This window comes from Triplophysa dalaica, chromosome 9 (assembly GCF_015846415.1).
Source record: "Triplophysa dalaica isolate WHDGS20190420 chromosome 9, ASM1584641v1, whole genome shotgun sequence".
Taxonomy (NCBI): Eukaryota; Metazoa; Chordata; class Actinopteri; order Cypriniformes; family Nemacheilidae; genus Triplophysa; species Triplophysa dalaica.
This window is the reverse complement of record NC_079550.1, coordinates 20,467,589-20,493,157: the sequence shown is the minus strand read 5'-3', so window position 1 is coordinate 20,493,157 and position 25,569 is coordinate 20,467,589. Positions and strand designations below refer to the sequence as shown.

Genomic DNA, 25,569 nt, shown 5'->3' with positions numbered 1-25,569 from the left:
TTGAAAACGGTCGGATAAATAAGACTTAAACCATTTCAATGCTATTCCGTTAATGCCGACGTAATTTTCGAGTCTATGTAGAAGTATGCTGTGGTCAATGGTGTCAAATGCAGCACTGAGGTCTAGCAGCACCAATAACGAAATACAGCCACGGTCAGACGCTAAAAGCAGATCATTTGTAACTCTGATCAAAGCAGTCTCTGTACTGTGACATGCTCGAAATCCAGACTGGAATTCATCATTAATGTCATTCCTTTGGAGGAAGGAGCATAATTGAGTTGAAACTACTTTTTCCAGAACTTTAGATATAAAAGGTAAATTCGATATAGGCCTGTAATTCCCTAGTTCTTTGGGGTCGAGTTTGGTTTTTTTTAAAAGAGCCCTTATAACAGCCACCTTAAATGCTTTAGGCACATGTCCTAATGTCAGAGATGAGTTAATAATACTAAGAAGAGGATCTATAATTTCGGGGAGCATTTCTTTCAGTAGTTTTGTAGGTATAGGGTCTAGCATGCATGTTGATGATTTAGATGATTTAATGATTTTAGACAGTTCATCGTGATCTACTGTAGAAAATAATTGCAATTTCTCCTTAGGGGTGCTGTAGTTAGTTTGTTCAGCGGATTTCACTACAGGTTGCATTGTTATAATTTTTTCTCTTATATCTTGGATTTTACTTGTGAAGTAGTTCATAAATTCATCACTGTTATGCTGATAATCAGAATCTGACGTCGATGACGACTTATTTTTTGTTAATTTAGCCACGGTGTTAAATAAGAACCTAGGGTTGTGATGGTTTTCCTCTATTAGTGTTGAAAAGTAGGCGGATCTAGACGTTTTTATTGCATTCCTGTAATTTCGAGTACTATCCTTCCATGCTATACGAAATACCTCTAAATTCGTTTTCTTAAAGTTGCGCTCCATTTTACGGGATGCTTTTTTTAGAGTCTGAGTGTGTTCATTATACCACGGTGTTGGGCTGCTATTTTTAATTTTCTTTAAACGCAGAGGAGCAACTGTGTCTAATATTTCCGAGAAAGTAGAGTTAAAATGTTCAATAGTAGTGTCAAAATCGTCAACGTTATTACTCATGCTGGATATTTTAGACAATTCAGGCAGATTATCGAGAAACGCATCTTTGGTAGTTGAAGTAATCGTTCTACCATATTTGTAACAAGGAGTTTGATTTGCAGCCGTAGGCCATTGAAGCAAACATAATATCAGATAATGATCCGAAATATCTTCACTCTGCTGAACGATTTTAACATCGTCCACATTTATACCATAAGAAAGTATTAAATCTAAAGTATGATTACGAAGGTGAGTGGGTCCTGACACATGTTGACTAACGCCCATGGAGTTAAGAGTGTCTTTGAAAGCCAGTCCCAAGGCATCTGTATCATTGTCTACATGGATATTAAAGTCACCGACGACAAGGACTCTATCTGCGGCCAGTACTAGTTCTGATAAGAACCCACCAAAATCTTTAATAAAATCTGTGTGGTGCCCTGGAGGCCTATATACAATAGCTAGAATAAATTTTAAAAATGTTTTGTCCTTAGTATTAGGTGTCGATACGTGAAGTACCATGACTTCGAAAGAACTGTACTTAAAATTAGACTTCTGAGAGGTAATAAAAGAATTCTTGTAAAGTGCAGCGACACCTCCCCCTCTACCTTTTAGACGAGGCTCGTGTTTATAGTAATAATCATGGGGAACGGATTCATTTAGAGTAATAAAATCATCTGGCTTTAGCCATGTTTCTGTCAAACAAAGCATGTCTATTTTATGATCGATTATCAAATCGTTAACAAAAAGTGCTTTATTTGAGAGAGATCTAATATTAAGCAATCCGAGTCGTAACAGCTGATTATCTGTATTTTGTTCATGTTTGATTTGTTTAACGTTTATTAAATTACTTTCAAGAGGTTTACGCAATATCTTATGTTTGCTAATCCGGGGGACAGACACAGTCTCTATTTTATGTTGTTTGTAAGAAGGGATTATTACATGTTGTATATTTTGTGTATTCTGTAACGCGAGACGGCAAGCAGACAGTTGGTTAAGCCATTCTGTCTCCTTCCTGACCTGGGCCCTAGGTAGTCAGACTTTAGCATTATTAAGACTGTGTGCCAAATTTCTAGAGAGGAGGGAAACCCCATCCCAGGAGGGATGGAGACCATCTCGTTTCAACAGGTCAGGTCTGCCCTCAAAACTCTTCCAGTTATTTATAAAATCTATATTATTCTGCAGGCACCACTCAGACAACCAGCCATTTAGTGATGATAATCTGCTATAAATCTCATCACCACGGTAAGCAGTAAGGGGGCCAGAGAATATTACAGTGTCTGACATCGTTTTTGCGAGCTCACACCCCTCTTTAATATTATCTTTAGTGATCTCCGATTGACGGAGTCTAACATCATTTGTGCCGACATGAATAACAATCTTACTGTATTTACGATTAGCCTTAGCCAGCACATTTAAGTTTGACTTGATGTCAGGCGCTCTGGCTCCCGGTAAACATTTGACTATTGTGGCTGGTGTCTCTATGTTAACGTTCCGGACAATAGAATCACCGATCACTAGGGCACTTTCAGCAGGTTTCTCAGTCGGTGCGTCACTGAGCGGGGCAAACCTGTTCGAGACTTTAATCGGAACGGTTGAGTGATGTTTTGTCCTGCGACTATGCCGTCTCACCGTCACAAAGTTTCCCAGCTGCAGGGGATTTTCAACCGGAACCGAGCTGTGTGCGCTAACATTGCTCGCATCCGAAGTGTTTTCTACGGTTCTTACACTCTTACTATCCTCAAATAAAGATTGGATGCGAGACTCTAATTCTAAAATCTTCTCCGTCAGCCTAACTACTTCCCTGCATTTATCACATGTAAAACCCTCGCCGCTGACAGAGAAGGCTAAACTAAACATATTACATGAGGTGCAAGTAACAACAATAGGAATAGAAGCCATAACTCACCGGGTATGAAGTGCAATCCTAACTTACCAAGGTTGCTTGATGAGTCTTAGTATATACACTTAAAAAGAGAAACAGTTAGCACACAAGACAAATAGGGGGAGATGATATTCCACAATGTAAACAGAAGGCAAGCTAACACGCTAATATGCTAGCGGCGTTACGTTTCAATGAATATAGGTTTAAAATATAAAGTTATAAATAATTCGGCAACGACAGTGATATGTAACGATAGTAAAATACACTAATAATAAGACCAAGAACAAATGTGAGGTGAAGCAAGTGTCAGAGGATACAAACTAGCCGCCGGCAGCGATGCAATCAGGAACCGGAAACCGCAACCCGAGGACAAACCCCAAGTATTAGCATCGTCCAGAGGACCACAATACTAAACATTTTAGGCTCCTACACTAGATTACAAATTCCCTCAGCTAGTCAACAAAGCACCTGCTCGCCGCTGGACGTTAATTTGTTTTGACATGTTCTATAATTTAATTCCACCACAGAATTAACTTCCAATACCAAAAGCTATTAACCGGGGAAATGGGGACGGCGGACTCCCGCGAGCTCGGTCCCAGGTGAGCCAGTTTTCTTTCACGCGCCCACCATTTCTCGATTGCTTTTGTTGTGCTGTAGAGGAGCTCAAAGCTAATGCAGTTCTTTGAAGAGCCAGGATTGACTCGCTCGGAACTGCCGACACGAGTTAGTCCGTCTGCCGTCTAATGATGTTAGAGAATCAAAGCAGAACCATGCGCTGGTGATTTTGGAGAGGCTGTATGTGTTAATACAGGACTGATTGGGTTCGGGGTGTGCCGGGGTCGGGTCGAAGCTGGCCTCTCCACTAAAGCTTTTATGTCAGTGTAGTGATTGCAAAGTTTATTTAGAGTAAATTAAAATCAGCCACCGGCTTGGTTAACATTCAGGACGCGTATACACAACACAGATGACTGTTTAGTGTGCAATACAATACTATCTATCTATCCATCTATCCATCCATCCATCCATCCATTTATTTCTTCCATCCATCCATCCATCCATCCATCCATCCATCCATTCATCTATCTGTCTGTCTGTCTGTCTGTCTGTCTATCTATCTATCCATCCTTCCATCTATCTATCCATCCTTCCATCTATCTATCCATCCTTCCATCTATACATCCATCTAACCATCCATCCATCTATATACTGTATATATATCGATCCATCTATCTATCTATCCATCCATCTATCTATATTTCCTGAGCTCTAAAAGAGAAGTTAAAAATACCATAGAACACCAAAAAAAGACAAGAGAAGCCAGTTAAATTGTTAAGGTGTGACATTCTTTCACCTGCTTCTTTCTAATTTTCGTTTAACCACAGTGGCTCCACAAGTGGGATTTACTGAATCGGCGTATGGATCAAAATTCCAGCAAGAGAGAGAGAAGGAGGCTATTATGGTGCCGTGTAAGGTGCTTTTCAGTGAACCATAAGGTAGTGTGAACTCATGATGTGAGTTTTAATGAGACCGTGTCAGTGTTCAGACCTTTAAGCAAATGCACATGAGCAAGAATCTAAAAGAAAAGACAGAGCAGTTCAAGTTCAAGTTCAATATGCAAATACAATTCAAGAGGATTCTGAACATGAATAGGAAAACACAACCTCTCGACATCCAGTCATTCTGAGTCAAGCACTTCGATGTTTGTCTTAGGATTTTCTTGCCTTAAATTCAATATTTCAATTTAATACCACAGTCTCCATCTCCAGCTGGCAGAGGTGAGGTATGAAAGAAAAGCTTGAAATAATCATACTTCTCTTTATCTTCAAAATGTCTTGAGAGCCCAGATGGAGGAGATTCTTGATTTTGATTGAAGTCAACTCAACTGGGCCCATCTGTTTAAATCCAAGAATCAACCTCCTGCATGTGTCGCCTTATGGTTCCAGAAAACTCAAGAGATTGTTGCAAAAATCTGAATTTACAGGCAGCCAAGTTGACATGCTTATATAGACTCTTTAAGGTTACTTTTTTGGACCTTAAAAGAATAAACACATTGAACACATCGATAGCTTGTGTGCAGGTTGTAGTGGATCAAGACCTTGGAAATCATCTCCACTTATGTTCTCGGATGGAAGCCTGTTGAGTCATCTGCAGTGATAACTTAGCCGTCTCACCCTCTCCCACTACCCAGCTGTCTAACCAACAGCATGAAGCCAGAATGTTTGCCTTCGATTTTTTGCAAAGGAAAACATGTAGCATAGTAGTTAGAAAAAATAACGTATCAAGAAATGTACAGAATGAGAAAATCATATTAGGACCCTCCGGACCACTGTTGACTTGTTAGTTGTCTAGTATTGTACACCCGCCCGCTGGTCTGCGAATTGTTTGATTTTTAACATCAGGGTTATTATTTTTAACTAAAACTAATAAGACATTTCTGTTAATTGAAATTGAATAAAATACAGGCCTTAATATGTGACTTAATCAGATTTTTTTGGGAAAAAAATTACAATAATAAGTTGAGGCCCTAAAATTATAAACTGGAAATAAATGTACATTTACATTAAGGCATTTGGCAGACGCTTTCATCAAAAGCAACTTACATTGATTTATCCTACACATTTTACATAGTTATTTGCAATCCCCTGGAATCGAACCCACAACCTTGCGTTGTTAACAGCTCTTACCACTGAGCTACAGGAAAGCTGTAAATGAAAAACTGACTAAACAAAATTCCAACTGAAATAAAAATGACCCCAAAACTAAAAAAAAAAAATATATTTTGTTATTTTTATTGCTGTCGTTATTATTGTTACTATTATTATTAAAATCCTAAAAGTGCATAATTGCTAAAGATGAAACAAAAATGTACACGAGAACTACAAAATAAAATTCAATAATGAAATGAAATAATAATGATATAAAAATCTTTGTTTTATATGGATTTTGTCCTTAAATAACACTTGTCTCCTCATAGGAAAAAAGACATCAAAAACTTTTATCTAATACTTGCAAAAACATAATTTCGACTGCAATCTTTCATGATGTCTGCCACGATGACTACCAGAATTATTGGCATTTTTGTAGTTTTCCTGGAAGACTGTATTAGGTTCATCAAATTTCAGGAGAATTTTGTCATGCGAGACAGTTTAACTGATATTCAAACTCATCCATCATTGTGGCTTGACAACGTGAAAACACAGAGACCTTGAAAGTAATTACTCACTAATGTAGTTACAGCTGCCTGATATGAGAAACTCAAAATTGAAGGACTCCGAGAAGCTCAGGGCGCTTCTGCTGAAGGTTTTAATCACTGATGAAGGGAGAACGCTAGCAGACTGACCTGCCTTTGGGGTCGCCAAACATTCGCCGGGATGGAGTGTCTCTCTATATTGTCAGATGAGGTGAGTGGAGGGGGATTGGAAATGACGGGCGACTCTTGCGGCCCCCTTAGACGTGACCCCACTACTACAGTGGTCAGCCCTGGTAAATGTATAGCGTGGGTGGAAGGAGCACAAAGGTCTGCTTAATTCTGTGTGGATCGCATGGTCCTGCCAATGTATGACAAGCCCATGTGTCAGTATATCTAAATGCCAAGCATCTAAAAATGGGTTCGCAGAAGGTCTGGCCAAGAACAGCCCACTTAGAGAAGAGTCATTTGATTGACATGTAAAGTTCTTTGTGTTTTTATAGTCTGTTCAGGTACAGGGTTACTACATTATATTATAATAAAAGACAAATCAAAACATGGTTCACAAGCATAAAATACCTAAAGTGTGCATTCAAATAATGTTTTAGATATATTATTGACAGACAATGTTGTTAACCTCAGTGTCTATTCACATAATGTTTGGTGAAACAAACCTTCAGATTTTGGCATTTACTTTTGTGTGATTATTAACACTTCACACCCACCTCAAGAAACAAGAGCATTTGAAAACACCCCCTGAATTCATGCATGTGTCTGCAGTTCTTTAGTTATAAGAAATAAACTATGGATTCCAAGAAACACATATTCGCAAATTGATAAAGACTTGAAAATAGACCAAACAGATTTTGAACACCTAACATTTTACATTTTTATTAATTTACTAAGTTAAACTTGTTGACTGGACCTAGTTTCTCAAGTTGTGGGCCAAAATAGGTCAGAAAGCTAGTCCAACTTACAAAACTGTGTATTCTGAACAAGCATAAGAGTTTGAAAGTTTATTTTAAAGATAAGTGTTTTAGTTCTTTGTTCTTCAGTTCGTTGTTACTGTTGGTTATCTGTTGAGTTTAGAGTTCTTTTAGTGAATGATAGTTTTTGATGGTTACCAAGGCTGATATTTGTGTGTTCAATGTTGAGGTGTAAGTGCATGACACAACGGCAAAGTGAATATATAAACACTCTACACAAACTGCTTGAACAGTTATATGATCAAAGTTTGGGTCTGTCTGAGGTAGGGAATATTTACAATGGTAGTAAAAGACAAATACATTTGTTTATTTGTATATTTAACAGTACTTGGAATATTTCATTTGGCTAACTTAACATTCTTCACCCACACAACAGAAATATATTAATTGCCTGAACAAAAGTAATTGGTGTGACAATAATATCTTTATTAGAAAAGTAAGACAATCAGCATTACATAGACAAACAAATTTAAGTTGGCTTAACAAAGTATCAATACTTTGAAAACTAAATTATGTATGTTGAGCTAACAGAAAAGTCTTTCTGCATCAGGTTACCTCGTTTTTTTTTATGTTGACTCATTTTTTGGACAGTGTACCCTGTTTACCGTTGCCGAGCAACATGACTAAAATAAAGCATCTTATCATTTACTCACCCTCATGACATTCCAAATGTATTTGGAAACTGAATGAATGGATGGAAACGACAACCATCGCGTTCCTGCTAACATCAAATATGGCGTCACGTCTATAACTTCTCATTGGTTCGCATCGGTCTCGTGACTAAATGTCTATTTTTGGCTATTTTGTTGTAAATTCCATTGCGAAATAATTTATTGATGTTGATAACAGATGTGGAGGTGTTTAAGGTAGCCTGTACGCAGGTTGTTTTTTGTCAATGAGCCTGTTTGACTTGAGACGTGCTTACAACAGTGCGAAGTAACTTAAAATGAAGTTTTACAACTAACAAGTATAGGCTACGGTTTAATCCTTAGTATACTTAAATGGAAAGAGCAATTTGGCCCATAGTTTTTTTCTGTCAACCTTTAGACGCTTTTTTAATTATTTTTATTTTTTTATCAGTACCATAGAAACAAGTTTACAAACAAAAAGTAATTAATTAAGCTTCACAAAGGCATACATATTAGCAATTATAATATGTAAGAAATAGTTTTCACATTAAGTGTATAATCATGAATAGCAATAAAGGAAAAGAAAAAAAATAAAGAAAATAAAGAAATAACAACCTTTTGACGCTGATAGCTCTTCAAGTACTAGCATAGGTCATCAAAATTTGCTTTTTGTAACACTTCAGCCTGTGTTCCCCATTTGTTTTGCCATGTTCATTGTTATTAAATAAAGGAAAATTATATTACAATTAAGTCTTAAATGTTTTAAGTGTATGTGGGAAATCAAAAAACAACCCACTTTAAGGCTGAAGTTATATAAAACTAGATTGATTAGGTTTTTTTACTTTTATTTCTATAGCACTTTTCATATAAATGCACTGTTGATGGAGGAAAACGACATAGAAACATAATAAAGATATGTAAAATGACATACAACAGGGAAATAAAAAAGACACATACAAAATAAATTAGAGGGTGTTGATTATAATTATAAACTGGATATTGTTTATAACAGGGGTGTCCGATGTCGGTCCTTGAGGGCCACAGTCCTGCAGAGTTTAGCTCCAACTTGGTTCAACACACCTGTTTGGAAGTCTGCTTTGTGAGACCTTGATTAGGTGTTCAGGTGTGTTTGATTAGGGTTGAAGCTAAACTTTACAGGACACAGGCCCTCCAGGACTGACTTTGGACACCCCTGTTTTATAAGATTATGGAAACGTTTTGTAGCTTAAACTTTAACATTGCTGAAGTATAAAGACCAGCTCTCAAACAAAAAATGAACATAGGTGCAGCAAGACAGAAGATGGACAGATTCTGTAAAATTTACATTTCTCGACCTGCCAGCATAACTCATTTAAGGCGAGTGCTGCTGCGTCTCAGCTTTAGGACCCTGGGAAGCAGCGCGCCGCCGCGCCGCCGAGTGCATCTCGCATGGAGCGATTTGTATTCGTTATCGCACAAGCACCGCATCTGCAGCGCGTGAGATTGCGGTAAGAGACACTATCCACACCGGTAGACTCCGGTGAACGCACTCTCGCCTCTTTTGTGCGACTGTCCGAGCACTGCCCCAAAGCTCACCTGCGTTTTCCAGCGCATCTGCATCCCCAAGTGCTGAAATCCCGTGGAAAGTTACGCACGTTTCTGCGGAGAGATGGAAGAGTAGTTCCACTTCTGTTCTGGGAATTTATCAAGCGTCATCTGTGAACAGGAGAAGTGGGTAAGACATTCGTTCTTCATTTATTATTGAAATAAAGCTTCTGAGCTGAAAGCTGTCCAAACAACCGGCACTTTTAGATGGATTTTGGGTTTCGGGACCCGACTTTAATTTAAAGTCTCTAATCAAGATGAAGAGCTTTGCGCTTGGGGGAACTTCTGCTGGAAGCGTATTGCAAGCAATAGAGACTAGAATATTGTGCCATGCACTTTAAGATTACTACTGTATCAGCTGTGTGATTTAATCTGTATTAAAGCATTTATAAAAGGTCTTAGTTTTATACTGCATTTATACCATTTGTATGCGTATGCTCAGTATCTGGTCCACTGTTGTTACTGTTTTTATGCTAAAAAGCTCCTTCTACCTAATGTAAATCATTTGTTGGCATAATATAATCTTAACTATGTGAGGTAATGCTTTTTTGTTTGAGAAGAAAATGAGATTGCCTTTCAAAACGTTGTACAACTGGTTGATCTATTTTACTTGAACAGAACAGATATGCATCTGATGAATAGGGCTTAAAACTAACTATTAACTGTGATTTTGTCATGAATGTGAAAATGCGCATGTCTAACTTTGACAGTGATATCGTATCATCGCACACAGAGGTGGCAGTGGTTTGAGTTGAGAGCAGTCTGTTTGAAAGTCAGCTCCTTCTGCAGTGAACGTGAAGGGGAAGATCACACTGGCAATGAGATCAGAATTGTGCTTAGACTTGCATTGGGCAGAATGGAGTGCTGAAACAGCGTACAGTCATTGTGCTTATTGACCATTAGTCGTTTAACTCTGACGTTCTGTCGAGGATGGCTTTCTCGGAAATACTTTATCTCAGATATGTTCCTCTAAGTGAATGCCACTGCATGCACACCGTTGAAGCTTTATTCCACTGTTTCATAACAAAGTAAGCATGTACATGGTGATTATCCATCATAACACACATTTTTGTTAAATAAAACAAATTCAAATGTACAGATAAGGCTGTATGTTAGTGCTACAGTAAACTTTATAGGTAATGTATAGTGGGATTGTTTGTGCTAATATAAGGCATTTGGAGATTCTTGGAGCACAGGGGGGGTTGAAAGTATCTTAAGGCTCCATTCAGGCTTTCCCATAAAGAACCTCAAGGCACCTTTTAAAAGGGTCTCTGATATTCAGTTTTTGTGCTCGATGGACTTACAGCTTGCAATGGCAGGAAGTTACTAGGAACAAAGAGCGAGATTCTCACACAACTGTAAGGCACTTGACTCAGCTTGTGTTTTTTGAGCATAAATAGGATATGTGTGAATTTCTTTTAGATGCCTAGAGGTCCTTCAAAGGGGTTAGCCAGGGTGGCAGCCGAGCAACCCTATAGTGTCCTTCTAGGCTTTCTTAGGAGAAAATATAGGAGCGATCCTTGCATGAGAAAATTCATCGCATCAGTGAGACCAATGGTATTAAATTGAAACTTGTTTTTTTAAGCTATCTTGCATTCAATTCTAAAATATCAACCTAATGTTAAAATGTTTTTTTTGAGCTTTTAAAAAGGCTTTAGGGTCTCTCAGACAGAACACGAGAGCACTTCTCATTGCATTGCTGTGGGAGCTGTCCCCTGACTCCGGTGCTGAAAGTTTCAAAGAGGAGCCAGGTGTGCTTGGAATACGTAAATGTATCTTTAACGGGTAATGTCCTTCATAAATGTAGGAAACTGAGAATACTTCCATGAATTAATCATCGCTCTCAACGTGCCGCGTTTGTTTAATCCAGCAATTGTAATATAGTCTTTTGTGCCGTGCCGCGCTGTGCCCAAGAGAAATCAACTCATTGCAGTCTTTCAATAAAGCAGATTTTTTTCAAATGACAAAAGCATGACCCGGTACAGTTCATTGTACATGTAATCACGCATCAATTAGATAGCGGGGAGGTGCTGAGCTTTTTCATTGTGTATCTATATTTTATGATCACAGTGCATGAAAGCGAGGATAAACATTTCATTTTCTTTGCAAAAGTGTGGAACAATTCACGCTTGACAGAGGAACAGATGCCACCCAAGTGATTCCTGGGCCTCTCGTGACATTTGCACGTGTGTGCATGTGAACCACAAAAGACGGGCAGTCTCTGAGGTATTCGCGGCTGTCAGTTTGATCTCATTTAGTGTTGTTATCCAGCCAGGTGCTGTAATTTAAAATTCAGCGTTCCAGCACACTTTTCGATTGATGAGTTCTTTTTTTGCCGGCCTTTTTTAAAACACCAACCGGTCCCTCTCCGGGGGTACTGTGGCAGACCACTAAAGTGTGACTAGTTTTAGGTCCAGTATATTGCTCTTGGATTTCGATTAAAAACTGAATTTGAGAGTTCTGAAGAAGGCAGGTGGACCAGTGGTCTGTAAAATACTCTATTTCTTGCTTGTGTCGTGACTCTTTAGGTGGCTGGACCCATGCGTGACCTCCCTAATGTCATGGGATTCACCTCACTGGGTTGCTCACCGGCATGCCAATTTTCAAACAGCATTACTAGATAGACAGTCCTGGACAGGAGCCAATGTAGCTTGATTGCCATCCCATCTTTCGTCCTTTTACTTTTCCTTCTGTGTAAAATGGTTGCGTGACAAAGACTGGTGCTTGGCTGGTGGTGTTTGGAGAGATGATTTCATAATGTGACAAATTAAATGGCACAAAGGTATGTGGACAGAACACAAACCTAATTGACAGCTTTGGCTAGGCCCTATAAAGGTAGATAGTTTACCCACCCTGTATGTGAGTTTTTCTTCTGTGGAACACAAAAGATGATATTTTGAGAAATGTCTCTTTTGTGTCCACACAATGGATGTAAATGGGAACTGTTGTTTGTTCGCCAACGTTTTTTAAGGTGTCTTTTGTGTTCTGCAGAGAGAAGTAAATCATACAGATTTGGGATGACATCAGGGTGAGTTAATGATGAAAACGCTTTCATTTTGCTTCCAACCTTTTCTGTTCTAGCATGATAACACCGTAATGCGAGTCTATTGTGCTAGAATTTGACCAGCCTGCACAAAGCCCAAACTTGAACCCCACTGAGCACATTTGGGATGATTTGGAATGCAGACTGCGAGCCAGACCCCATCACCCAACATCAGTGCTTGACCTCACCGATGCTCTTTTGTCTGAATGTTCCAACATGTAGTGGAAGCCATTCCAGAAAAGTGCAAGCTGTTAAGAAGGATCTCTATTTAATACCAATGCATACACTCTTAACCATAGAAATGCTGCAAAAAAGTTCGTTTCTTTCTTCATTTACTCGAGTTGTTCCAAATCTTTATACATTTCTTTGCTCTGATGAACACAGAGAAAGATATTTGGAAGAATGCTTGTCACCAAACAGTTCTTGGGCACCATTGACTACCATAGTATGAGAGATGACAATGGAAGTCAAAAGTGTGTGTTTAACAGAAAATTACAACAGAAAATAACAGAAAATTAAATTAATAAGAACATTTTCCTACAATGGCAGTCAATGGTGGACAATGACTGTTTGATTACAAGCATGCTTTCAAATGTCTTTCTCTGCTTTCTTCAGAACAAAGAAATTAATACAGATTAGAATTTTCTTTTTTTGTGTGAACTGTCCTTTAAAAAATAATTTAGTCAAATGTTCTTCAAAGAACAACGATGGATGGAAATTGTCAAATTGACACTTATCTCAGGTCTATAGTAATCCGCTTTTTCCTGCCCATAAGGTGGTTCTCCAATGGTTAGGGTTTTTATTTGGCTGCTATGAAGGGTCAAGCGGTTGAGGGAAAGCAGATGATGCTTCTTGGTGGAATGAGCGTGAACTTGAATTGTATCATCATTCTACAGCTGCCAGCTCCTGCATGCCACGCCCACACGGCCGTCATGCCCCATGCTGCTACGGGCGCGTCTCTGTTGCACATTTCTTTGATAAAAATGCTTACGGTCCAAAAAGGAACACAACTTCAGCCCTGGCAAACCTGAAGCTTATCACTGAAATTGGATTTTACCCTGAATGCTGCAGCCTATGGGGATGCCCCGATACCGTCTGGCCTGGACCGTGGAGGTTAAATATCGCACAGCGTCTATGGATTTTAAAGCGGAGATGGAAATTTTGTAGTCCCACAAAAGCACTGTCTGAATGTGGTGTACAATATATCTTCAGTTCACTGGAAATGACTGCTTATCGATGGACTTATCGTTTAACAACCCAAGCCTGAATAGCCCATGGCTATTAATAAATCTCTCCTTCTCTTTCTGTATCTCTCTGTCAGTCCGTCTTCGGGGAATTGTGGAGATAGATTATTTGTTGCGCATGTGGATGTGATCAGATGTCCTCTGGGTAGGTTTGGCTGAATTGTTTCCCATGTTGTGCCGCAGTCTGCAGGAAGCCCCATGTGAGTGTGACATGACAGACCTGGAGACTTGACCCTTGTGTATTTGTGTAATCTGGTGGGAAGACGTGACAGATCGTAGCCCTCGCAATGACATGGAGAAGATTCAGCCACATGTTCTGTCAAGACAATACAAGCCAAACATTACTTCATTGATCATTGTAATGATACTGATAAATTACACGATAGACAATGAAATGGGAAAAAGAAGGAAAGAAAAATGAGAGGAAGGTCTTGATATCTTTTCCAAACCTGTATGACTTTGTTTGTTATGTGAAACCAAAATATATTTTGCAGAACGTTGGTAAGCAAACAACATTGGCCCCCATAGTCTTCCACTGGATGGGCACAAAACCTCAAAAGACATTTCTCAAAATATCTTCTTTTGTGTTTCACAGAAGAAAGATCATTTACATTTTACATTTTTGTGCATTTGGCAGATGCTTTTGTTACCAAGTATGTTTATATACAGGTGAATAAATAAAGAAAAATTCCCTTTGTGTGAGAATCTGGATTTCGTCCTGTCCTCTACAAATATTGCATCTGTGTTTAATACAAAGTTCATGTATCATATGTATTCATTCCTATTAATTCCTATTAATATTAGCTTCTATTCATATAAGATGTGCCTTTCATTCTTGTTGTTTAACCTCGTTGGAAGTTCTATCATGTCATGCTGTCTTATGTTGATATAAGTATCTGTTGTTCTCCATATCAAGGTTCCTAATGATGCCTATGGACGATTGTTCTGTTATTGTAATAATGAATATGTAATCATATCTGATTGTTCAGGAGGAAAGACTAAACAGAAAGTCTGGTGATTTTCCACTGTTTTGGTGGTTTTATATGACGCCTCCTAAGACAAAATTATAAGTATTAGTCCTTAAACAATAAACATTGGACTCTGATTGAACAAGCACTTGTGTCTGTGTCAAACTTTGTCTCCTGGCCTGAAACTCTGTGTGTTCCGTCGACTAGACTCTTCAACCGTAGAATATTGTTAGACAAGGGGACATAAGAAGTTTACATTCTTTCACTTTGAAACTGCTTTTGGCCTTTCATAGCAATAACCTCATATGTAGCACACTTGTTCTATGGACCGATTTTACTTGCAGACATACAGTATATAGGTCACTTTAGGCTTTCAATAAAAAGAGCTGCTTTGATATTTCCTCTTTTGCATACCACTGCGAAAATAACAGCTTGCAGTTTGGGACAGAATCAGGATGAGAAAATACTTTAAATCATTGAGTAATTCTATTGACCAAAACCCAAAATGAAACTGTAGTTTTTGTATGTCACTTGTTGTTATTTTAGCACTTTTTAATGAATATTTCAGCGTATAATTCACTAAGAATAATTTAATGCTCATGAGCTCTTTTGTCTCACGTCGTTCTTAAACAAAATATTCATTGTAATCGCATGAAATCTCTAAGCTGGTAGTCATTAGCCGCTTGTGTTTTTTACACCCTACAGCATCACCGCTAGAAATGTGACTACACTGTCATCACGCTAAGTATTGGGGATATTATAACGCCATCAACGGACATCCTACAAATACTAATGATTCCAGATAAAAGACAGGTTGTTTTTCGTTTGTATCCTCAGCAGTGCAGTGTTTCATAATTTAGCGGGTTTTAATGTCATAAAACAGCTTGGGACTCAGCAGGGGGGCGGTGAGATAATTGGGATGTTTTTCATCTTCACCGGTTCTTAAATGTGCTTTTTAAGTCAGGACTTTCCTGTGGCCCATGTGAAGTTGAGCCAGCACTTTTCATCTGGGTCTCTAGAGAAAGAGAGAGAGGGGTGCGGAGGGATGGGGTCTTCTCTTCGGTCACTTCTGTAGGAGCTTCTCTCATTCCCCAGTCAGGCACAGACTCTGTGGCAGCTCTCATTCTCTCAGAAGGCATAAAAATATCAGTTTTACCATAAAAATGATGATCTCTATAATGAGATTATTATAACCGAGCTTTGGCACAATAAACGGTTCATTTACAAACCGGTTCTGAATTTTTATTTTGTTCGTTGTGCATAATGATGTTAAATGTTTCTCATGTGCTTACAGTAGCTAATTGCTAAAATAACCTTCAGTGGGGTTTTTTGGTCTGCAGTTTCTGTATGTAGTGACATTGAAAATATTTTTTTTAAAGAAGAAGTTTTTTCTTTTGTGCTGTCATGATACACCGTAAGAGCTAGGGGGTTGCTAGGGTGTTACTAGGTGCCTTCTAAGGCATTATGGGTGGTTGCTGACATCGTGTTTTTACCGGATGTGAGTGGTGTGACACGGTGAAAGACAATAGAACCCACGAAGAACGAGGCACCAGTGTGGACAGCGTCACTTATTATTGATGGTTTCAGCGGCAAAAACATACACAAACGATATTTGTGCCAACTTCCGGTAGACCTCTGCAAAAAATCTATAACTGCTGAGTAGTTTGAACTTAATTGAATACAATTAATATGAAATAAGATTAATATAAATTTAATCAATTAAACCAAACACAGCTTAAGAACTGAATCATGTTTTTTTTTGTACAAGTGTAGTAACCATGTTTTCTTGATGCATTGATTACTTATGGGTAAACCATTGTTTTACTACAGTAACCATCGTTTACTATGGTTTTTACAGAACGCATGGTTTTCAAAACCCGTGGTTATTTCGTAATAACCATTGATTTACTACAGTAACCATGTTCTTTTTGGTTTTAACTGTAGTAAAACCATGGTACATTTTCATAAGGGGTTAACTTTAGGCCAGCGCATGCGTCCAATGAAACCGTTTAGGTTGTATCGTCTTTTGTTGCATCACACTGCTCTCATCCGGTGTAGACACCGCTATGCCGCGTGAAAAGAGACATGTTAGGTATCTTAGATATCGTTTTTGTTCATCTTAAACATGAGCAAATATGATCAAGAGGTCAGTAGGGCCGATGTCTTTTCTGTTTCATTTAAGATCTGTTTCATAGTAAATGGGTATTGAAGGTGCCATGTCCTGCTTTTCCTCATTGTTGAAATTTGTAACAGATGGTCGAAGACTCGTCAAAAGGTTGTTTGCACATGACGTCACGGCACTGAGTGAAGTGCCGATAGAGGGCACCAAGTGATTTTCTCCACAGGAATTCAACTGTCGTTTTTAACCGTTTGTTGTGATCTGTTCTGTATTTTGGAAATTTAGGTAACTTCCTGTTTGCATAACATGTTTGTAGTCTTTTGTAGTTTTTCGTGTTGATTAGTTTCTTTAGTTTCTTGTTTCCTTGTTATCCAAGTGTATTTAAGCCCTAGTGTTTCCTTTGAGGACTGTGATGGAAGTGTTCAAGTGATCACGTGAAGTAGAGGGCTGTAGTCAATTCCTGCCGTTCTCTAAAGGTCCTTGAGAAGTGAATTCTGTTAAAGACAACATCTCACTTGGCATTTATCTTTGAGCTTTATCCTTTTGCAGGTATTATTTATGCTATAATAGCAATATTACACTCTAACTAAAGTTTAAAAAATCTGATTGGGGGAAATGGCCGATTTAAACCTTAATTGTAATAAACACAAGCTACTGTTAAAAGAACAAGCACTTATTCCAGGGATATTAATAGTCCCACGTTAAGCTTGTTCTTCATAGAAGTTCAAACTGAGAACATACAACTTTTCTGTTATCATGTTTATGTTTTATATCAGTGATAAACAAATATATTTATTTTGTTTTTCCGTGGTTGTTTTTTTGGTACGTTAATGGACTTCTATGGGGAAGGAACCCTTAATGTTCGATTTTTCACCTTATCCATTTAAAAGGGCTCGTTCTTTTAACGGAAGCTTGTGTTTATCACAAGAAAGGTTTGACAGAAATTTGGTCTTACCTGGTCGTTGTTCAGGTTGTTAAACATAGGGACTTTGGGTTTGTGATCGTGAATTCCTATGGAGGAAAATCACTTGCTGCCCTCCAGCTGCACACGTCATCGTAACCACGTGGTTGTAAACAACCTATTAAAGTTATGTATTTCTTGATATTCCTAACCGTACATTTCACTATTTGTAAATATTTGTATGTTTTTGTTACTCTGATAATGAATAAAAAGCACAATAAATAGATTCAATAACTTCTTGGCCCCATCAGTTGGAATAACAAGCAAGTGTCATAATAGCAATCCACTCAACACTTACACTGAATTACAATCACACAATGTGTTTTCCAAGTCATAGCTCACTGCCAGTTTCAGGAGACACGTTGGCTAATCAATGCACCAGTTTGTGCCACAACGACATTGGCGTCTAGTTCTGTTATTTTCCAGTATGTTGGCATGGCAACAGGTTCCTACCCAGACTTACAACATTGGATACATGGCTTCGATGGTCAGTTGTCCTTCAATTATTTACTCCATTGTTGTGCTCGAATACCATTTTCAGCTCACAGTTCAGATGCCAGCCGACTGTTTATACACCAGGCGAGTTTAAGCTCCCAAATGCACTGAAAAGTCTATGCTGCTAGCTTGGCGTTTTTAAAATTAGACTTCCAATGATGCTTCAGCTTAAATTACATTCGTCCGCCACTCTTCATGTGCAAGACACGCACACGCGGTCACACGCAAGCAAAGCCCTGGCAGTGAATCACAATTTTATTTGAGACAATAGAGTTTGATGTGACAGGTGGACTGTGTGAACCGATAAGTCATCCATCAAATCCAAAGCACTCGACAAACACTCTCTTCAAGGTCAGCATTGCTTAAATAACAGCCCGCAGTCACATGGGAACATGTCTTTGGGTCGCTTGATTCTGAATGGACATCACATTTATTTCAGAATTCAATTTTCCACAACTCCATTCCAACATTGTTCCCAAATGGAAGACATTCACTCAACTTGTCGGGTGAATGTAGCAACCATCAATACTTATCTATAGACTGTCTATTCTCTTTTGCATAATGTAATTGTTAAAGACTTTAAAATATCCATCTACATCCCTTTGTACATTTTTTTTGTTGTTTACTTTTTTAGAAGTGATTTTATGTTATTACTCACGGGGTCTCTGGTTTGACTAGTGTCATTGACAAAGACGTAGGAATCTTTTAAATGTTGAAGATAAAGACTTGTGGCTTTGAAGACCGAGCACAACGCCAAGAGGGTGAATTGTAGAGCAGACATCTACATCCAAGCATTCACTAGGTCCTTAGGTTATTGATGCTGCATGTCAATAGCGAATGAGTGATCGGTTGTGAAGTTGTTCTCGGGTCATTTCATTTCACCAGTTGAGATCAGAAATTAACCAAGGTTTGGGTTAAAGGTCAGCTGAGGATTCGTGGGTTATTGAGTCTCTTTTTGGTTCAAGCAAAGAGATGCTTGATGGTCTCGGATACTTCTAATATGAGCTTAGTCTGTCACCCTTTCTCATATAATGGTACAGCGTATGACATGTCATGCTCAAAAAATTGTCATTTTAATGAATGTTATGCTGTCTGTCATATAGTTCATTGGCCTGAGGTTCTGGACAGATGTCAGTTTCTGTTTGTTAATGGTTGTTTTTAATGCCGTTCCACTGTCTAGAGCGAGTTGATGGGGCCATCCTGCCATTTGTCTGTAATTACCCCGGCGTACGTCATCCCACCTATCCCAGCAGTCTATGGCAGGGATGCTATTATTTTACTACTGCCCGGTCTCCCCCGAGACAGCCTGGTGTTTTTCAGAGGCACTTCTGTAAACGGTCCAGGCGTCGCAAGGGAATGAAGCCCCACCCTTATTTGTGACCACACTCCTTTAATATCCCTGCTATTTTACAACAGTCCACTCCACAAATACAAATTTTTTTCCAGATTTAAAGTATTCTTTTTGCTTTTACTTCCTTTCTGAAGCTTGTGGTCTTTTTCAAAATTCTTGCTTGTGTGGTCCTTGCATCTTTTCATATTCTTGGTCTGTCTTGAAAGGTTTATCCAAGTTTTTCCCATTTTAATTGTAAATTTGCGATGTTTTGATGTTTTTTTTACCCTGCTTCAAAAACACATACAAAATTTGTAAAAAAAAGAGTAAAAATAACATTTTACGTGGAAAATCTTTACAAAAATAACAGAAAAATTCTGTCAAAACTACGGTTGACGGCCACACCCGTGGTCAACATTTCCCTCGAAGCCATCATTGCCAACCCCTCCTCTCCATTTTTCTAAACCAAAAGATTCCTTTCATCCGCGACATACTTTAGCAAAGCCCTCCGCCTCCTGTGATGCTTTCAATATTTCCTGACATGCTCTGTTAGCCCTTTAATGTAGTATTATAACAAACACAACCGAGATTGGCAAAACCGGAACCCCATCCGTCTCCCCTCGTGTCAGCACGCCAGAGTCAAACTAAGATGAATAGAGGCCAGCGTCCGCCCGCGCTTCCAGCTTCTGACTTCTGACCAGTGCCTCGGGGCCCCAGCACTTATTGAAATGACCTAATGTAGATTTAGACTCAATGGGGAGGGACATCTATCTATATCAAGCTGTAGGAGACAGAAATGTGTGTCTGTGGCGGCTTGTTGGGGAAAGAGTTGGGTCGCTGGCTTGCCTTCGTAATTGAAAGCAAAAGAGAAATAACCCGCTGGAACATTAAGCAGGACGGCGCCTCTGGACACATCTAATACACTCATTGAAAGGTCCGGGAGAGAGAGAGATTTGATAAATGGAAGAAGGTCATAGGTTATACATTGTATATCTATAAAACAATGGGTCATTTCATGTCTGTGTAGTTGTTTTTTGCTCTCATCATTGGAGAAATAAATGGAGACGTAAAAGTAATGTATAACACATTGCTTGTCAAGGTTGAGTGTAATGTTTTGTCTTGTGTGGTGAGTAGACACACATTAAAGGTCTTGCTTTGTTTTTCATTTTTTGTATATCCTGTTTGGCAACCTAATCCTTATAATGATATTAACACCATCAGCAGAAACAAAGATCATCTTTTGTAGGCTGCAGTGTCTCTTGCATATAGGAAATCGAGGTGCATTGATCCGGCATGGCGTTTTTAATCCTGTTTTTAAAATTGATTGTTTCGTGCATCGTGCATCAATTTGGTGTGATCGTCCAAAGGTTGCCTTCGCAATTACGTCGAAACGAAGTTTCCTTCAGATGTACACTTGGTTCTCTAATGAGCAGATCAATAAGGCCTTATTCAAACATGAGATGTGCAAATACAGGTCTAGCAATAATCGTGTAATGGGTTAACGTATTTATTACCCCAACCACTTGGATCTGTGTTGATTAAAATAACACGTTTGAGAAATCGTTGTTAAGAAATGAATTGGGCTTTTGAAATGACATTATCATGGATTTGGTTTTTATTTTATTTTTGGTTATCACATCAGCAGTTAGATTGTGTAAAAATATCAATGAATCCTTAGAGGAATAGATTCTCCCAAAATTCTGTTACTCCTCTACATGTTGTTTGACACTTAGATTTCTCTTGGACCTTTGAGAAGACCTGTGAACTGGATTTCAGCTCTGATGTCACATAAGGGTTTGGTTCTGAAACCTTATCAATTTATTTAATTATTAGGAAATTTATGACACAAAACAATCTCGATCTTAGAATATGAATACCAAAAATATGCTAAAACACTTTATACAATAAATTTTTTATATGTTGGTTCGCGGTCACTATGGAAACAAAGCTTGTCCAGAAGAACATCCTTTTTCAGTTTCTGTTTAACAGTAACAACAAACGTGTGACAAGCAGGACGTGATGAGGGGCGTGAGGGAATTGTTTCCGCCTCCTTCCTCCCGGGTTTAGGCACCAATGTAAAATGTTCAAGGAATGGGAAGGAGGCAGGAACCGGCGGACGTTAAACAACTTTTAATAAAATAAACAATGCACAAAACGATCGCTCACGGTCGACTGCCGGCCACACAAACATAATAAAACGTAACAAACAATCAAGGCCTGATCCTCTCTCGTCCTTCACTGCTGTCGCTCCTCCTTTTATGCTTCCGAGCTACCCCTGAGAGATGCGAGACCGGTGCAACGCACAGCTGATTCTCATTGACACTCGCATCACCGGCCTTGCGCCGTTGCCTCACGCCCTCGTCCCACCCTGCTCGTCACAAAACGTCAAACATCAAAATGTTAAATGAATATTTTTATGATTTCAATATATGTATATGTAAGATAAAAAAAAATACTAAAATATAACAATGAAACCCTAAGTGCTACATCTTGCGAAGTGGTCTATAGTGGTGGTCTATAATATCATAAAACAGCGGCCTACTTGATGTCGTCTGGGAGCTTTCAGTTTGAGAACCACTGGTTTAGTGAGAGGAACAAACCATAAAGAAGCTGTTATTCACCTGCAACCTTCGCTTTCTCATAATTCTCATTTTCTAAGATGTGACGTCACAACAGGTCATGAGAAACATGGGGATTTCCTGTTTAAATTACAATTCCAGTTCTTTTAGTTAGATTGTATGGGCTTTTTAATGTACTCATCATACTTGATATACCATTTTGGTACTGCTTTTGTTCACCCCTTGTTAAATGTAAACTATTATTAAGATGCTAACATAAATGTAAAGGTAGACCGTCTGCATAGGTTACACTTGTCTAAAAATTCCTTTCACGCTTCACCAGCAGTCATTTTTATTCCAAGCCACCTTAGTCCCTCTCTAGACATGAATTATGTACAGCAAATGACCCCAAAACGAGGGAATAACTCCATGAGTACTGCAAAAACCCTTGACCTCTGATCCTGGATCTCCTCTTCTATACTGATCCAGCTATCCAGGCCTTTTCTTGTGAGCCACATTCTGGAGGAAAGCTTCACACAGCCTCTCTTCATCAACGATGCTGTGATATCAGTTTTAATAATCGAACAAGCGCATTAAAGACCTGCGTTTGAGACCCATCATTTGTTATAGTGAATCTGCACACCCTCTCTGGACTTCAGCGCATCCTTGGTGGCGTTATTCCTTTACTTATAGCCTTCACAAAAACGTGGTCACATCCGCCGGTGGTCTCTTCTGATTAATCTTTGAATCTGGAAAGCGCATTAAGTCGTGATTCATTTCCCACGCAAATGCAGCGAGTTACACACTATCTTGGCTCAATAACCTGCGACTAATAAGCCAATTTATGATAATATACCATCGGAGAACGCTGGCGGAAAGTTAATGTCGCCCTTGGAGCGATATGCGGAGAGTTCAGGTGCGATAGCCGGCTTTGTTTATAAGTGCGGATATGCAAATGATGCTGTTGTTTTCCTTTGTATTATTGCTCGTCAGATACAATTACGACGGGAATGGCAAGTACCCGCGTCCCCTCTCGAAACACTTGATCTAATGATGAATGGTTAATTTGGGACTGTCGAGATGTGTGCCAGCACGCCGAATGCATTTTTAAACGTTTCGAACATGACATTCACTTTTTTGCTGCTTAAAACAACAGAATTTTTTAAAAAAAGGCTGTTTTATGGACTGTTTGTTTATGATCAGTTAATGTTTGTCTACTGTACGCCAGCTTTCTAATTAGCAGAGGCTTATGGGAGGTGTAATCTCAACATCTGATGTTATTAAAATGCATTAGCTTTAATTAAGCTCATGTGATACTGCTTACTGATACTGATCGGCGTATATTCGTGAATAATCCTGTGAATAAGAGATTAGCAAATCAGACTGTCGTCTGTAATTATGGCGCATGTACGATGTGTTTAATTGTAGGGGCCGGGCTGTATGTGATGTTTCCCTCGGGAATAAGAAATTATTCCAGCGTCAGAATGTGAGTTTCAGCTCCGGCAATCGTGCAACGATGAGCAACGATCCACAAAAGACTGTACTTGCGTGTTTATTCGAAATCTGATGGAACTCATAGATGAGTCTTGATAATGAAGACTCGTAAATAACAGTTCTGTGGTTTAGCCACTCTTTTGTTGTCAAACCTGCATTGCTTTCTTTAATGGATGCTAAATGTCTCATAGTTCATAGTCTTCTCAAGGCCTAGAAACCTCCTGAAAGAGAAAGAAAAAACCCACACGGTATAAAAAAGCTCCAAAAGTGGGTTTATTTTCAAGAAAGCAGCACATTAAGAATGATTTAAAATATATTATATATTATATTTATTATATATTTACATATTATTCATATAATTGATCATAATCATAGTTCATAATTTTAGGGTAACTTCTTTATCCATATTTTTGCACATTTAAGGCTACAGTAATACAACAATACAAGTTATGTCTTGACAAAAAAAAAAGCTAAACAAATTTGTTTTATACAAATATTTCTTGTGTATTCACCTCATGCCTAGGATGTTTTTCTTTTTATCAAGCAGATTCTTGAGGTCTAGGAGTTCCCGTGCTTCACTTTTCTGTCCACATGATCTAAATCGATGATTATTAAATTATAAATAAATATTTTGTTTAGTTATAAAACAAACTGAATTGATTCCACAATTTTAGTTTTGTCTACAAAACAGACATTTAAGCATACACCTATTAGGTTGATAGTAGTTGTACTTAATTAGTAGTAACTTACTAATATAGTTCAGCCAAAATTTTTAATTCTGTCATCATGCTCTCACCCTCTCATTTTAAACTCTCTTCCGCAGAATACAACAGATAGTTTGAAGAACGTCCGTAACGGAACAGGGGCGGTACCCATTGACTTGCGTTGGTTTTGTTTCCACCATCCATACAATAGAAGCGAATGGGTACCGCGGTTGTTCGGTTAAATGATGACAGAATTTAATTTTTGGGGAGAATTATCCCTTCAAATAAAATTGTATATTTGCATTAGATATTTAGATAGTTAGTCCAAACATCTAGATATATTCACATTGATTTTATAGTCTCTGTGGGCTCTTTGAACTACAGTTAAAGTGATAGTACACCCAAAAATGAAAATGAATACTCACCTTTTAGTGGTTTCAAACCTGTATGTCTTTCTTTCTTCTACAGAACACAAAAGAGGACATTTTGAAGAAAACTTCACTGGCCCCCATTCACTTCTATTGTATTGACACAAATCCAACATTCTTCCAAATATCTTCTTTTGTGTTCTGCGGAAGAAAGTCATACAGGTTTCAAATGCCAAGAGGGTGAGTCAAAGATGACAGATTTTTCATTTTTAGGTGAACTATCCCTTTAACTAAGTCAGCTTTACTGTGTGCAAATTAGTTTTTTTATTGTCAGTCAGTTGTTTAAAATCAAAACATGCCATCCCTCTGTGTCAGAGACGTCCCGGGTGTTTTCATGGCGGTACGGTGACAAGTACCACTGCAGAACAATGACGAGTGGCATTTAGGGATGTGTTTGCAGCGCGGTAGTCTGGTAATTAACATCGCGCAACCTCCGTGCTTACAAAGCATCGCTCTTAATTAGAGTTATGATTGCAGCAGGGCCGAAACAGCGATCCTTGCTCAGGATAATGACTAGCGTAGACAGCGGGTGGGGAGCTGTATTGTTTGTGCGCTGGACTTCTGACATCTGGGATAGAAAGAAATACAATGAAAGTCCAGCTTCCTTTGTTCTTCCTCCTGCAGATCCAATCAGAAGAAGCAAATAGAGCACGTGCGGCTTCCAAATGAGGGCCGCTCTTCTGCGTGCCGTAGACGCCTTCGAATTGAGCAATAATGCGAGCCCTCCTTGCATCTGAAGGATCGCACGCGTGTCTTACATCAAGATAAGCAAGGCTGTGTGCTGTAGCGAATGCTGCATTTGAAGGTCGATGTTGGCACAATGCACAATGCATCGGTCTGTGGTGCATTATATTAACAACAGTGATAAGTCATGGTTTGAAAAAGT

The 25,569-nt window shown here is 38.8% G+C and overlaps 1 protein-coding gene across 1 annotated transcript in view; it reads left to right on the top strand.

Annotated features, from left to right (window-relative positions):
* The first annotated feature begins 3,491 nt into the window (after positions 1–3,491).
* The window catches only part of robo1 (roundabout, axon guidance receptor, homolog 1 (Drosophila)), a 231,674-nt gene continuing 209,596 nt past the window's right edge, over positions 3,492–25,569 (top strand). The window contains exon 1 of the mRNA XM_056756264.1: positions 3,492–3,552. The gene's annotated coding sequence lies outside the window, so the exon portion shown is untranslated. The remainder of the gene's footprint in view (positions 3,553–25,569) is intronic.